Raw genomic sequence first — 12,210 nt, 5'->3', positions numbered from 1 at the left:
TCATCTTTGTTAAAGTAATGTGGCAAAACCACAAAATAGAAGAAGCCACATGGGAACGAAAGGAAAGGAAGAGATAAGAGAGAAATACACTGTAGAATGAAAGTTCCTTTAGAGGTATATGATGTAGTGATGATAAAAAATAAATTAAGAAACAATGAGGAGATTACTGTCAACCTTGTAAAGACAGAGAAGAGGAGAAAGAAAATGAGGAGATTATTATGGAATCCCATAGACGATGACGTCGAGAACTCCCCATAGATTGAACCTTGTCAGCCCATTCCATTCGGCTTCAGTCCGCGCGTATGACCGAAGGCCATACACACGCGCCATCAGCCCAAAGGCATTTAGTGACCCGCACACCTAAATTTACCTGCAACCGAACCTGGTTCAGCAACCCTTGCAACATCCTGCTCCATAGTCACCCCATGAACCAAACAAAAACAATATTCTGAATCACGTGCCTTATAACATTGGCTGAGCTCGGTTTCAGTGACTCTATTTCGATGTAGCCGACATATTTGGCTCGTATTTGAGTTATTCGAACTTTTGGGACTTGTTCTTATTGTTTTGGACCATTTCAAAGTAGTTTTTATATTTTCGGGAGCAATTGAGTGAGTAAGACCTCATTTTGGTCCATCTAAGTTACCTTTTGGCTAAAAGTTGAATTAATTGACACCTTTGGATGAATTAAATTGTATATCATGCCGTAACTTGATGACATGGGTTTACATAGGTGAAATTAAAATTTCAGGAGCGGTTTTGAACCAGCTTTAGGATTATCTTGTAACTTCGACTCAGGCCAGCTATATAAGGTGTTCTATTGTTGGCATGGTTGGATGAATTGAATGATATTGGCATGGTTGGATGAATTGAATCATACTATGAAGAGAGTAGGTTGTGACCCTCACGTATAGACAAGGCAAGGTGACAACATAATAGTGATGTCCAACAAGCCACGTAAAAGCCGAAAAAATACGAATGCCATGATGCAACCGAGGAGGATGGTGCATCATCTAACCCACCATAGAAATGTTCATAGGCAAGACAGAGGCAACAATGTTGACAGAGTGTCATTGATAGACTTGTTGAAAGGTCGGGTAGGGCCCCAGGCCTTAACCTCGAAAAAGGAATTTGGGCATGCGATCCTAAAGTCAAGTTTGTTCATATAAAATTTGAAAACTCATCAAATTTTGTGTCAATTGGACATAGGACGAACTCTTCATGACACAGTATGTCCATTTCTCCAAAATCATGTTTACAACTACCATACCGAAAAATGTCTCAAAATGTACCTTAGGAGAAGGCGTGGTGTCAACTCTCCACCATCTCTGGGCCCTGTGGCTAAGTGAGCTACCTCATGACATATTCATGTGTCACAGACGAGTGTCTCTGACGACTTCCATTGAAATGGGTATTCCAAGACAGTGCCGCACGACATTGGTGGGCCAAAATTGTGCCNAGCAGTACCCGTGTGAGCTAGCTGAAAGGCAGGCTCAAGGGTACGTATACGCCTGCCTAGTGGGTCCATGTGTGCATACGTGGGTCGTGTGTAGAGATATACTAAACATCCAATTTTAGCTCAAACGGAAAAGAAGAGTTTAAGGCCATGAAATAGAGTTTTATGAAATGATATGTCCCAAACATGATTGTATATGATTGCATTTCCTGACCCCAATAATAACGTACTTAGTCTTTCTTAAAATACTCAAGTCACGTGCTACTCTTATTTTTCAAGTAAAGGTAAGACACCTCTGTACATCCGTACAGGAGTGCCTTAACTTTTACCCGAGACTAAATCAGACGATATCACGGTGGCAACCATGAGACTAAAGTTAGTGTAAATGCACTCATGTTGTTTTTCTTCCATAGCCCTCAGGTTAGATCACGACAATGCTTTATTTTCTAGTTTTATTTAAAACTCACGTTATTTACTTTTCCCCATCTTGTTTTAATAACCTATTATGAACGTATAAGTCATAGTGTCGTTATGAAATATTTTAAATAAATTTTTCGCACCGAATAGTTATGTCATATATTTGGCTTCCCTCTTCAATATTAAATATAAATTCTTCCTATAATTTTTGCATCAATCATTGCATTCCGACGCACAATACAAAATCACCCCTTAAATTTATAATCACTCCTCTTTGATTTTTAAATTATACATCTAAGAGAATCATTTTTTTATTATTTTTTTTTTTATCAAAATGAATATGGTGTGAATTAATACAAAGAACCTAATCTAAACTTAACTCAATTGTTTTAGACATTCTTTTATTATATACATATATTCGTTTTTTTTTTTTTGAATAAATAGTATAATAGTTATTCAAATTTATGTTGAAAATATAGTCCGCTAAATTTTGGAATAAACTATTATATTGCATTGATTTTATATGTTGGACCTAATTCAAGATGTATTTCGTCGAAAAGGAGTGGCTCGCACTTGGACGTACGCCTGGTTCAACTTAATGAAATACCTTCCTACACCTAATTGATCAAAAAATTGCAATGAGTGGCACAAACTCTTTTTTATTTCGAGCGGTGTTATAGGCCGCTAGTTGATATGTAGACCGAGATTTGCGTCATGCTTTGTGATGGCCCGAAATTTTCTACTTAATTTAAGGTCGCTACTGTATACATATCATAAACATGAATGTGGAAATACTTCATTTAAACTTACATAAAACATAACCTTCAGCTTAAAACACAGCCGACTTACGTGTTTTGAAAACACCTTGAAAACGCACAACAAAAGACTAAATAAAATAAATAAACTTTTAAATTAAAAAACATCCTATTCTAACCTAAGATTAAGAAAATAAATGCGACTACCCTATGCATGTGCCATGGTCTTGAGTTGCGATGCCGTCGAAGGAATGGCTTTGTAACGACCCAAAATTTTCTACTTAATTTAAGGTTGCTACTGTGTACGTACCATAAACATTGAAGGTTTAAGACTTCATTTAAATTCCATAAAATATAAACTTTATCTTATAACACAGCCATGGACTTGTGTGTTTCGAAAACATCTTTAAAACGACACAACAAAACACTAAATAAAATAAATAAGAGTTTAAGTTAAAAACATCCTATTCTAGCCTAAGTCTAAGAAAATAAATATCACTATCCTATGCATGTGTCATGGTCTCGAGTTGCGATGCCGTCGTCAGCCGTACAGGAATGTCTTGCCTTAACCTGAAAAATGTAGTAGCACATGGCTTGAGTATTTAAAGAAATACTCAGTAAGTGACCCCACTTTTGGGGTTAAATGCAACAATCACATGCAAATGAGATGATGGGACCTATCTTTCAATCTGTCTTCCTACGGTGCTGTTCTAACGGGTAATTTGGACGTGTACCGTATACTCTACACACAGCCCATACATGCGAGTATGGGCACACCAGTCAATTCGCACACCGCTGGGCCTCATTCCTTGTCGGGCGAGCATACTCTGGGAGCTCCTTAGGCCGGACACCCGTTAGAACTAGTAACCGTCACGGCAGCACTATGCAAAACATAACGATCGTTGTCCTGCCATTGGATGTACGCGTCCGTACCCTCGTGATGGAATAGGGGTATCCCCCCAAATGCATGAGCACACATAATGCATGAGGTCCCCAATATTTCTACTTTTATCATTAATGAATATAACCCGCTATCATCTTTCATGCTTAACATGTTCTTTCTCATTTTTCAGTCTACATATCATACATAATCCTAACGGGGTTACATTTCATTTCATTTATCGTGATATCATGTCATTCATAACATGCTGTATACATACAATTTAGCAAACATAACATAACGCTCCATGCTTTTAACATGCCATTTCATAAAGTGTAATTCATACAACAATTACCTCAATGGTCACACAAAACAATCTAAACATAACACATCACATCACAATATATCGTATCATAACATGTCATATCGTAAACACTTCGTGGTCATATCGTTCCCTAACTTAACATAGCCTTAACGTTCTTATACCTATTACAGTCATATCGTTACGTGAACATACCTTAGTCATATCATCACAGGAACGTATCCTAACGCTATCGTTCTATCAATCTATCACAAACCTATCCCTTTCTACCCATATCCTAACCATATTCTTTCATCAATCTCTCCTGTCCATAGCACTCCGGTATGTAACCTAACCTTAACGTTTCATGAACGTATCTTACTCCTATCGTTACATTTCGTTTTGTGCATCCTTCTTGTATCCTATCTCGAACATATCCTTGAACACATCGTACCATAATTGATATCATACAATCCACATATTATAACATAACATAAACATAATATAAGCATACCGATTCACTGACAATTCACACATATCAGTATATATGACACGTGCAGAACCACAGACACGTGTCAACATCAAATATAACCATGTCGATAGTAAGGTCACTTACCTAGTTAGCTTAAGTTGTTGTCACGAATATATCTTTAATGGAAGTTCAATTCTGTCCTTTGAAATTCAAGTCAACCTATGTGAGCCCATGACATCAGTTTCAAGTTTGAATTCTACAAAATTATTTCTCTAATTTACATTGGTCCATTGTTAAAGGTCTTGAAATGTTATATTATCTGTCATTATATTTTTATTAAAAATCTTATTTTCCATGGTTACTGTTGTATAAAAAAGTAGATACAACTATTTCATGGGCTTTACTACTCTCTGTATTTACCTTTCTCTTTATATTTAGTTTGTGGTTTTTAATTCCTTAATCTTCGTTTTTTTTATCTACTGCCTATTGGTTCTGTTATCATGTATTCCAAATTTCCAGTGGATCTCTGTTTCCAAATGTTTCCTGTTCACAAATTTTCTTGGTAATTCTATTTTTAAACTATTCATTTGGCTATTGATATAAATTTAATATAATATTACTAATTTACATTTTTAATCTATTCATTTGTTTACAAATATAAATTAAATCTAATATTACTAATCTACATCTAGTTTCTAACTCAAAGCTAAACATTTGTAATAATTGGATGAAGATCTAATTATAATTTGTTGTGATTTCTAAAAAAAATAGGATAAAAGAGAATGAAGATTATATATACTTATTATTGATCAGATCTATCTTCACCTAAATGAGAATCTCAACTAGGTAGAGGCAGTTCTCTTTTTTTTCTCAAGTAAATCTGACAATTATTTATTTTTATTTTTATTTATTTATTTATTTATTTTTTTTTTTTTTTTTTTAGTAACTGTTATGGCGGCTAAGGATGGGTTGAGGAGAGATAATTGTGGGAAAGGTTGTTTTTTTTTAATTTTATTTATTTATTTTTGGGCTATTGCACCGTTGCCTTTCCCTGAAACAGAGTATCACGTGGTTGAGTATTTGAAGAAATAATCAGTAAGTGACCCACTGTTGGAGGTTAAATGCAAGAACATGCGAATGCAATGACAAGACCTATCATATCAGTCTATTTTTTGTACGGTACTATTCTTATTGGGCACCTTGGATGTGTATCATATACTCTACACACAACGTATTCCCTTTGGCTATATAATCGTGTGGTTTCTGGAAATTTAAAAACCGATTTCCTCCATAAATTCTCCGATCCAAATGGCAGAGAAGTTTCCATATTTATACCTTTTCTTGTTGGAGGGGCGACCGCCCGTTGAACTACCAAAGAAAAAGGGGTAAACCAATGTATGTGATCATGACATTGTAGGTGCTTGCGATGGGACAGATGCGACTTCCCTCAGTTGGTTTGGGTGGCATAGCCCGTTGCGGAAGTCCCCCCTTTTTTGATCCATTTCTTTAGTCGGGAGCCATTGCTGGGACCAAGAGAAAGAAAGGACGGGGGGCAACCATGCATGGTACTTCTCGACCGTGTCTCCGAGGGACAGTTGAACGAGCGACTCATGAATGCTGCCGGGTTGGACGAGCCAATAACTCGAACGCCTTCGGTCTGTTTTTTGAGCAAGAATCACAGCGTTACCTTACCTTCACCATGATACGGACTCCAAGTTCTTATGGCGGAGCACGAGGGGATTTCTCATCAATATGATGATGGGAATGGAAACCAGAAGCACGACCGGGGTCCAAGATAATCAAACCATCAATAACAGTAACGTAAGCATGAGACTTTTTGGTAGTACCGGTGAACCAGATGGCTGCGGCAATGGAATCTGGGACGGAGGACTCGTAGTATCTCTGACGATCTGGCAAAAGCGAAAGACCTCCTAACGTAATTCGAATGGGGGCTGACCGCTTCGCCCCGCTCCGCTTTATTAAAAGAAAAGCAAGGACCACTACGGGAGGGCAAACCAAGGACCTATCCAAGTCGGGGCTCGTCCCCGGTCAATATTGGATCAAACAATAGGGGGCCGTAGCACTGACCTCTTTTTTTATTGATTCAATACAATTAGGGGAAAAGATCGTACAGTTACCTACCGAGACAAGAGAAAGTCTCAACAGATGGATCCTCCCGTAGCGCGCTGGGCATACCTCTTCTGTGCTTCTCGTGGCGGGAACAGAACAGGAAAGACCCGGCCGACCGGCCCCTGACTATTTATTACTCGAGGGCTCACTCTTTATTTAAGAGAGAATGGGGAGTGAATCGAATCCGTTTTCGTTCTTGGTTTGGTTCTGGCTCCTCTCGATCTTATTCGTAGTTAGGAAGGGGGAAGGAGTCTAAATCAATGGACATTAATGAACCATCATTGATGGACGTTGCACATGACACAGGATCAATTCGACTCAAGGTCTGGCGCTAATAGAAGTAGCTGACTCTCCTAGTAGCGAAGGAAAAGGAAAAGGGAAAGGGCTTTTTTCGTCGTAATAGTGGGCGGGTTAAGTGAGATCTATGCCGGCCGGAGGAATCAAATTCTGGTCGCAGCAGAGGGGCATAGCGGCGCCCTCGCCTGGCCCCATTCCCGGACCTAGCAGCAGACGGGCAGGCCGGGCCTGAATTCAGACCAGACTCTTCTTTGTTTGAGCTGCTCCCACGCACGCAGACCGGAAGATCTTGTCCTGGACTGGACAAGTACGTAGAGATACTCGTGTGACCGGGGAGGGAGTCTCAATCGATCAGGATTCCTTATCACGCCACGCACGGAGATCTTTCCATTGTCAGAGGGCTCTTGAACAGACTCTTAAAGGTTGGATTACTACCTGCCTCTACAGAAGAGGTTGACTTTGTACCGCCCGGAGGTCATATGGATCGGAACCCGGAGCGATAAGAACGAAAGAAAGCCCTACCCACTGCTACACCTACTGGTCAAAAGGCTTAGATTGATTCTACGCTACTTCAAGCCTTTGGTACTTCGGTAGGCTCGATATATCCTTTTTCAAAAACTAAAGGTTTGGAACCCTTCCCCTATTATTTCTGCATTTCATTCTCTATTCGCCTCAAACAAAATGAGAAAANTTAATTTTGAGAGATCCTTCTCAGTATGCAACTTCCCGAAACGTTGGATTTTCGATCTCTTGGGTAACTTGTTCTACGACGTTTTGACTCACGATTCCCTTCATCAAAATCACCCAAATCCTTCCTCTGAAGCTAAAGGAATCCTTAATTTGAAGGAAAAGGGATCGTAGCTAGGATTTCGTCACTTATCCCCAACTTAAGCCCAAAATCGATTTCCTTCAATTGGGCACGCTCCCGAGGTTATTTCTTCTTCGTGGTATTCAACGGAAACACTCCATGGAGGCGCAGAAACTTATTGGGATCGTTCTTGCTCGACGAATCGTCGTGTATCCCTAGATTGCATTTTCAAGCTTTCCTTTAAGTTCTTCAATGGGGGATTGAATTGGGAAAATTGTTTCTGGGCACTTTCAGCACATCATTCCTAAACAGAACTTGTGGGTAATCTTGTTTAGAAACTATAGGAACACGTTTGGGGAGAAATGGTGGAGAATTGCTCTCGAATTTGGAAGAAATCAGAGAGTAGGAGACCCACAATCTAAACACTCATAACTCTTGAATGGGCTCTCAACCTTGCTCGATTCTTGTTCCATATTGTTGCCCCAACTGCAGACTTTATAGGAGAAGCTTAAACCGACATTGAGAGCTCTAGAATCGTCGTGAATTGGCGGTTTGGATTTCATGGAATATCAGCCGAAAATATCTACTCCGATCAGAGCCTCACCGACTTTGGTTTTGAATACCAGCCGTTGGATGTGATGATATGTCCGTCTTCTAGATCATATCCAATTTTGGAGGAGATCCAACGGCTGAGATTCAAGGTTCGAAAGATTTTGCTCAGATGGTCACTGTAGATGCTCTGATTATGATTAGAGGGGCATTTTCGTAATTATCCATCATTCCAGGGGTATTTTGGTAATTTGTCACTTTTCGAATATTTTATTACTATTTTCTTCGAAAACTCTAATTTTTCTAAATATTTTTCATCCCTTGTTGGTCATTTTTCTTTTCTTCAGCACATATTGCATCACAATATATCATATCATAAACAAGTCAATTTATCACATATCTCATACCATAATATATTTCATATCATATGAAAATATATATATATATCCGTCATTCACATATCGTATCATAATCACATCATAGCGTAAACACTTCGTGGTCATATCGTTCCCTTACTTATCATAGCCTTAACGTCTTATATCTATCACAGTCATGTCGTTACATGAACGTACCTTAGTCATATCATCACATGAACGTATCCTAACGCTATTGTTCTATCAATCTATCACAAACCTATCCCTTTCTACCCATATCCCTTACTACACATAACCTAACCATATTCTTTTATCAATCTCTCATATCCATAGCACTTCGGTATGTAACCTAACCTTAACGTTTCATGAACGCATCTTACTCCTATCGTCACATTTCGTCTTGTGCATCCTTATCGTATCCTATCTCAAACATATCATTGAACACATCGTACCGTAATTCACATATTATAACATATACATAACATATGATATGCATATCAATCCACAAACAACTCATACATATCAATATATATGACACGTGCCGAACCACGAGGCACGTGTCAACATCAAATATAACTATGCCGATAGTAAGACCACTTACTTGATTAGCTTAGGTTGATGTCTAGAAGTTATCATTAATGAAAGTTCGATTCTGTCCTTTGAAATCCAAGCCAACGTTTGTGAGCCCATGACATCAGTTTCAAGTTTGAACTCTATAAAATTATTTTTTTAATTTACATTGGTCCATTGTTAAAAGTTTTGGACTGTTATATATATGATCATGTTTTTATTAAAAATCTTATTTAAGTCATTCTGTGCTTTCTTGTCCTCTATATTTGCTTTTCTTATTTTTTTTTTTATCTGTATTTACTCTATTGCTTACTTTTCTTGTTTTTCTCTTTATCCGTATTTACTCCCTTTTAATTTTGTTCCCAAATTTTCTTTGCCATTTTATTAATTTTTGCAAACTGGAATTTTTTTGGCTGAGGTGGGTTGAGGAGAGATATTTGGGGAAGGAACGACAGGTTACTAGAAAGAAAGGAGGAAGATTGTTTCTCTTTCTTTTAATAGCAAAACGAGTAGACATAATCAATTGCAAAACCGTCCACTACTTCCCTGCACCAATCAAAGGAAAAGAAAAAGAAAAAGGCAAGTTTGGTATGTTTTACATATCTTTATAACCATCATTTCCAAGCTTCAATGGAACACAATTGTTTTCCATATCTTTCTTGAGAGCTACTTCGGCTTCACGAATGGCTCGACACGAGGGGAGCAGTGGAGCGGTTTCGATGAGCACGGTGGCTGTTGCAATGGCGTTGCTGCTGCTACTTGGCTTCGAACATGGCGATGCTGCTACAACTTTTGTTGTTGGCGACTCGAACGGATGGAACCTGGGCACGGAAGGATGACCTAATGGGAAGGTGTTTAGAGCCGGTGACATATTAAGTGAGTTTTCAACTCTCGTTTTGATAGTTAAATAGTAACTAATGTTTTACTTGCTTAATCATATCTGTTAAGAATGATGCTTTGATACTATGTTAAGAATGAAAAACAGAAGTGGGATAGAAAGTCCAGAGAAAAGAGAAAATATTTTACTAACCAAATCCTGAAGATAAGATAAATTATATCAAAGCACAAGTCCCATTTTACTAACCAAATCCTGAAGATAAGATAAATTATATCAAAGCACAAGTCCCGTAGCAAGCTCGTTTTAAAGCCTTGAGGGGAAGCTCGAAAGGGAAAACCCAAAGAGGATCTGGATATTATATAAAAACACAAGTCCCGTAGCAGACTCGTTTTAAAGCCTTGAGGGGAAGCCCAAAAGGGAAAGCCCAAAGAGGATATGGGTCGTTAAATTACGGCTATATAAAATATATTAAAAAAGTATCCGATCGAATTCGCAGTTATATCGTTGATAGTAAACTAAACGAATTCATACTTTTTTTTTTTTTTTTTTTTTTTTTTTTTTTTTTTTTTTTTTTTTTTTTTTTTTTTTTTTTNCTTTTGTTGTTGGCGACTCGAACGGATGGAACCTGGGCACGGAAGGATGACCTAATGGGAAGGTGTTTAGAGCCGGTGACATATTAAGTGAGTTTTCAACTCTCGTTTTGATAGTTAAATAGTAACTAATGTTTTACTTGCTTAATCATATCTGTTAAGAATGATGCTTTGATACTATGTTAAGAATGAAAAACAGAAGTGGGATAGAAAGTCCAGAGAAAAGAGAAAATATTTTACTAACCAAATCCTGAAGATAAGATAAATTATATCAAATCACAAGTCCCGTAGCAGACTCGTTTTAAATCTTTGAGGGGAAGCCCGAAAGGGAAAGCCCAAAGAGGATCTGGGTATTATATCAAAACACAAGTCCCGTAGCAGACTCTTAAAGCCTTGAGGGGAAGCCCAAAAGGGAAAGCCCAAAGAGGATATGGGTCGTTACATTTCGGCTATATAAAATATATTCAAATAGTATCCGATCGAATTCGCAGATTTTTGATAATAAACTAAACGAATACATTTTTTTTTTTCTCTCTCTCTCTCTCGTAGGATTCAACTATAACCCCACAGTTCACAACGTGGTGGCAGTGAATGAGGGGGGTTATAGAAGCTGCATAGCTCCAAGAGGCGCCAAAGTGTTCAATTCAGGCAAGGATGAAATCATTCTCTCAAGAGGACAAAACTTCTTCATATGCACCACCCCAGGCCACTGCCAAGCTGGGATGAGAATTGCTATCAATTCCCTCTAGTTCTCGACCACCCCGTATCGTTTACACATCGATTTCGATGTAAATGTTCTAAGTAACGATGATTTGGAAACATTGTGGAAATAAAATAATTGATAATAATTAAGTGTGGTTATATGCATCTTATTATTATTTTTTCTCTTTGTTTATTTATATTGAAAAAATTAGGATAATAATGTTAATGCACTAAATTGTCTTATAAATTAAAATTGGTATGTTTCCTTAAATTATTTCTATTAATAACTTATATCGACGTAATACCATATTTATTAAAACTATTATTTATAATAAAATAAGTTTAATTTATTTAATGTGTATAAGTATTTAGTTTTTGACGGTGAAGGTTTAAATTTAAAATAAAAATATTATTTAATAATTTAAAATAAAAATATTATTTAATAATTTAAAATTAATTAATTTAATGCTTATAATTGATAATAATTTGTTCGGATTTACATTTCACAAATATAGAAAGGANTCTGGATATTATATAAAAACACAAGTCCCGTAGCAGACTCGTTTTAAAGCCTTGAGGGNGGATTTACATTTCACAAATATAGAAAGGAAGATAATTAATTATATAAACAAATATAAATATTATTTATTGTGATTTATATAAATATAAATAATGATTTACATTTCACATCTACGTGAAGGTATGTCTAGATTACTATACTATATCTCTGTTTATGATATGTTTACGCAAGTGGTATGTATGCTGTGATATAGAGATGATCAGGGGTTCATCAATAAACTCCTAATCGTGAACTTGCTTCGATTGCAAAGGGTCTGAAAATATTATAGAATTAGTTGTGATTTGCTNCGTGAACTTGTGAACTTGTGAACTTGCTTCGATTGCAAAGGGTCTGAAAATATTATAGAATTAGTTGTGATTTGCTTGTACTATATGGGAATACTTTCAATGCTTTAATTTCACCTGAGCTTTAATTTCCCACAATTCCGGTAAAGATGACATCAAACCAATGCTTTAATTTCATATGAAAAATTAATTTCCACCGATCTCAGT

At 37.1% G+C, this 12,210-nt stretch overlaps 1 pseudogene; it reads left to right on the top strand.

The window, feature by feature from the left end:
* Positions 1-9,677: 9,677 nt before the first annotated feature.
* On the top strand, positions 9,678-11,304 carry LOC111787697 (annotated as a pseudogene).
* Positions 11,305-12,210: the final 906 nt, after the last annotated feature.

The sequence above is a fragment of the Cucurbita pepo genome, chromosome LG02 (genome assembly GCF_002806865.2).
Source record: "Cucurbita pepo subsp. pepo cultivar mu-cu-16 chromosome LG02, ASM280686v2, whole genome shotgun sequence".
In the NCBI taxonomy this organism is placed as follows: domain Eukaryota; kingdom Viridiplantae; phylum Streptophyta; class Magnoliopsida; order Cucurbitales; family Cucurbitaceae; genus Cucurbita; species Cucurbita pepo.
Note: the sequence above shows the minus strand (reverse complement) of the source record. Positions and strands in the feature narration are given on the sequence as shown.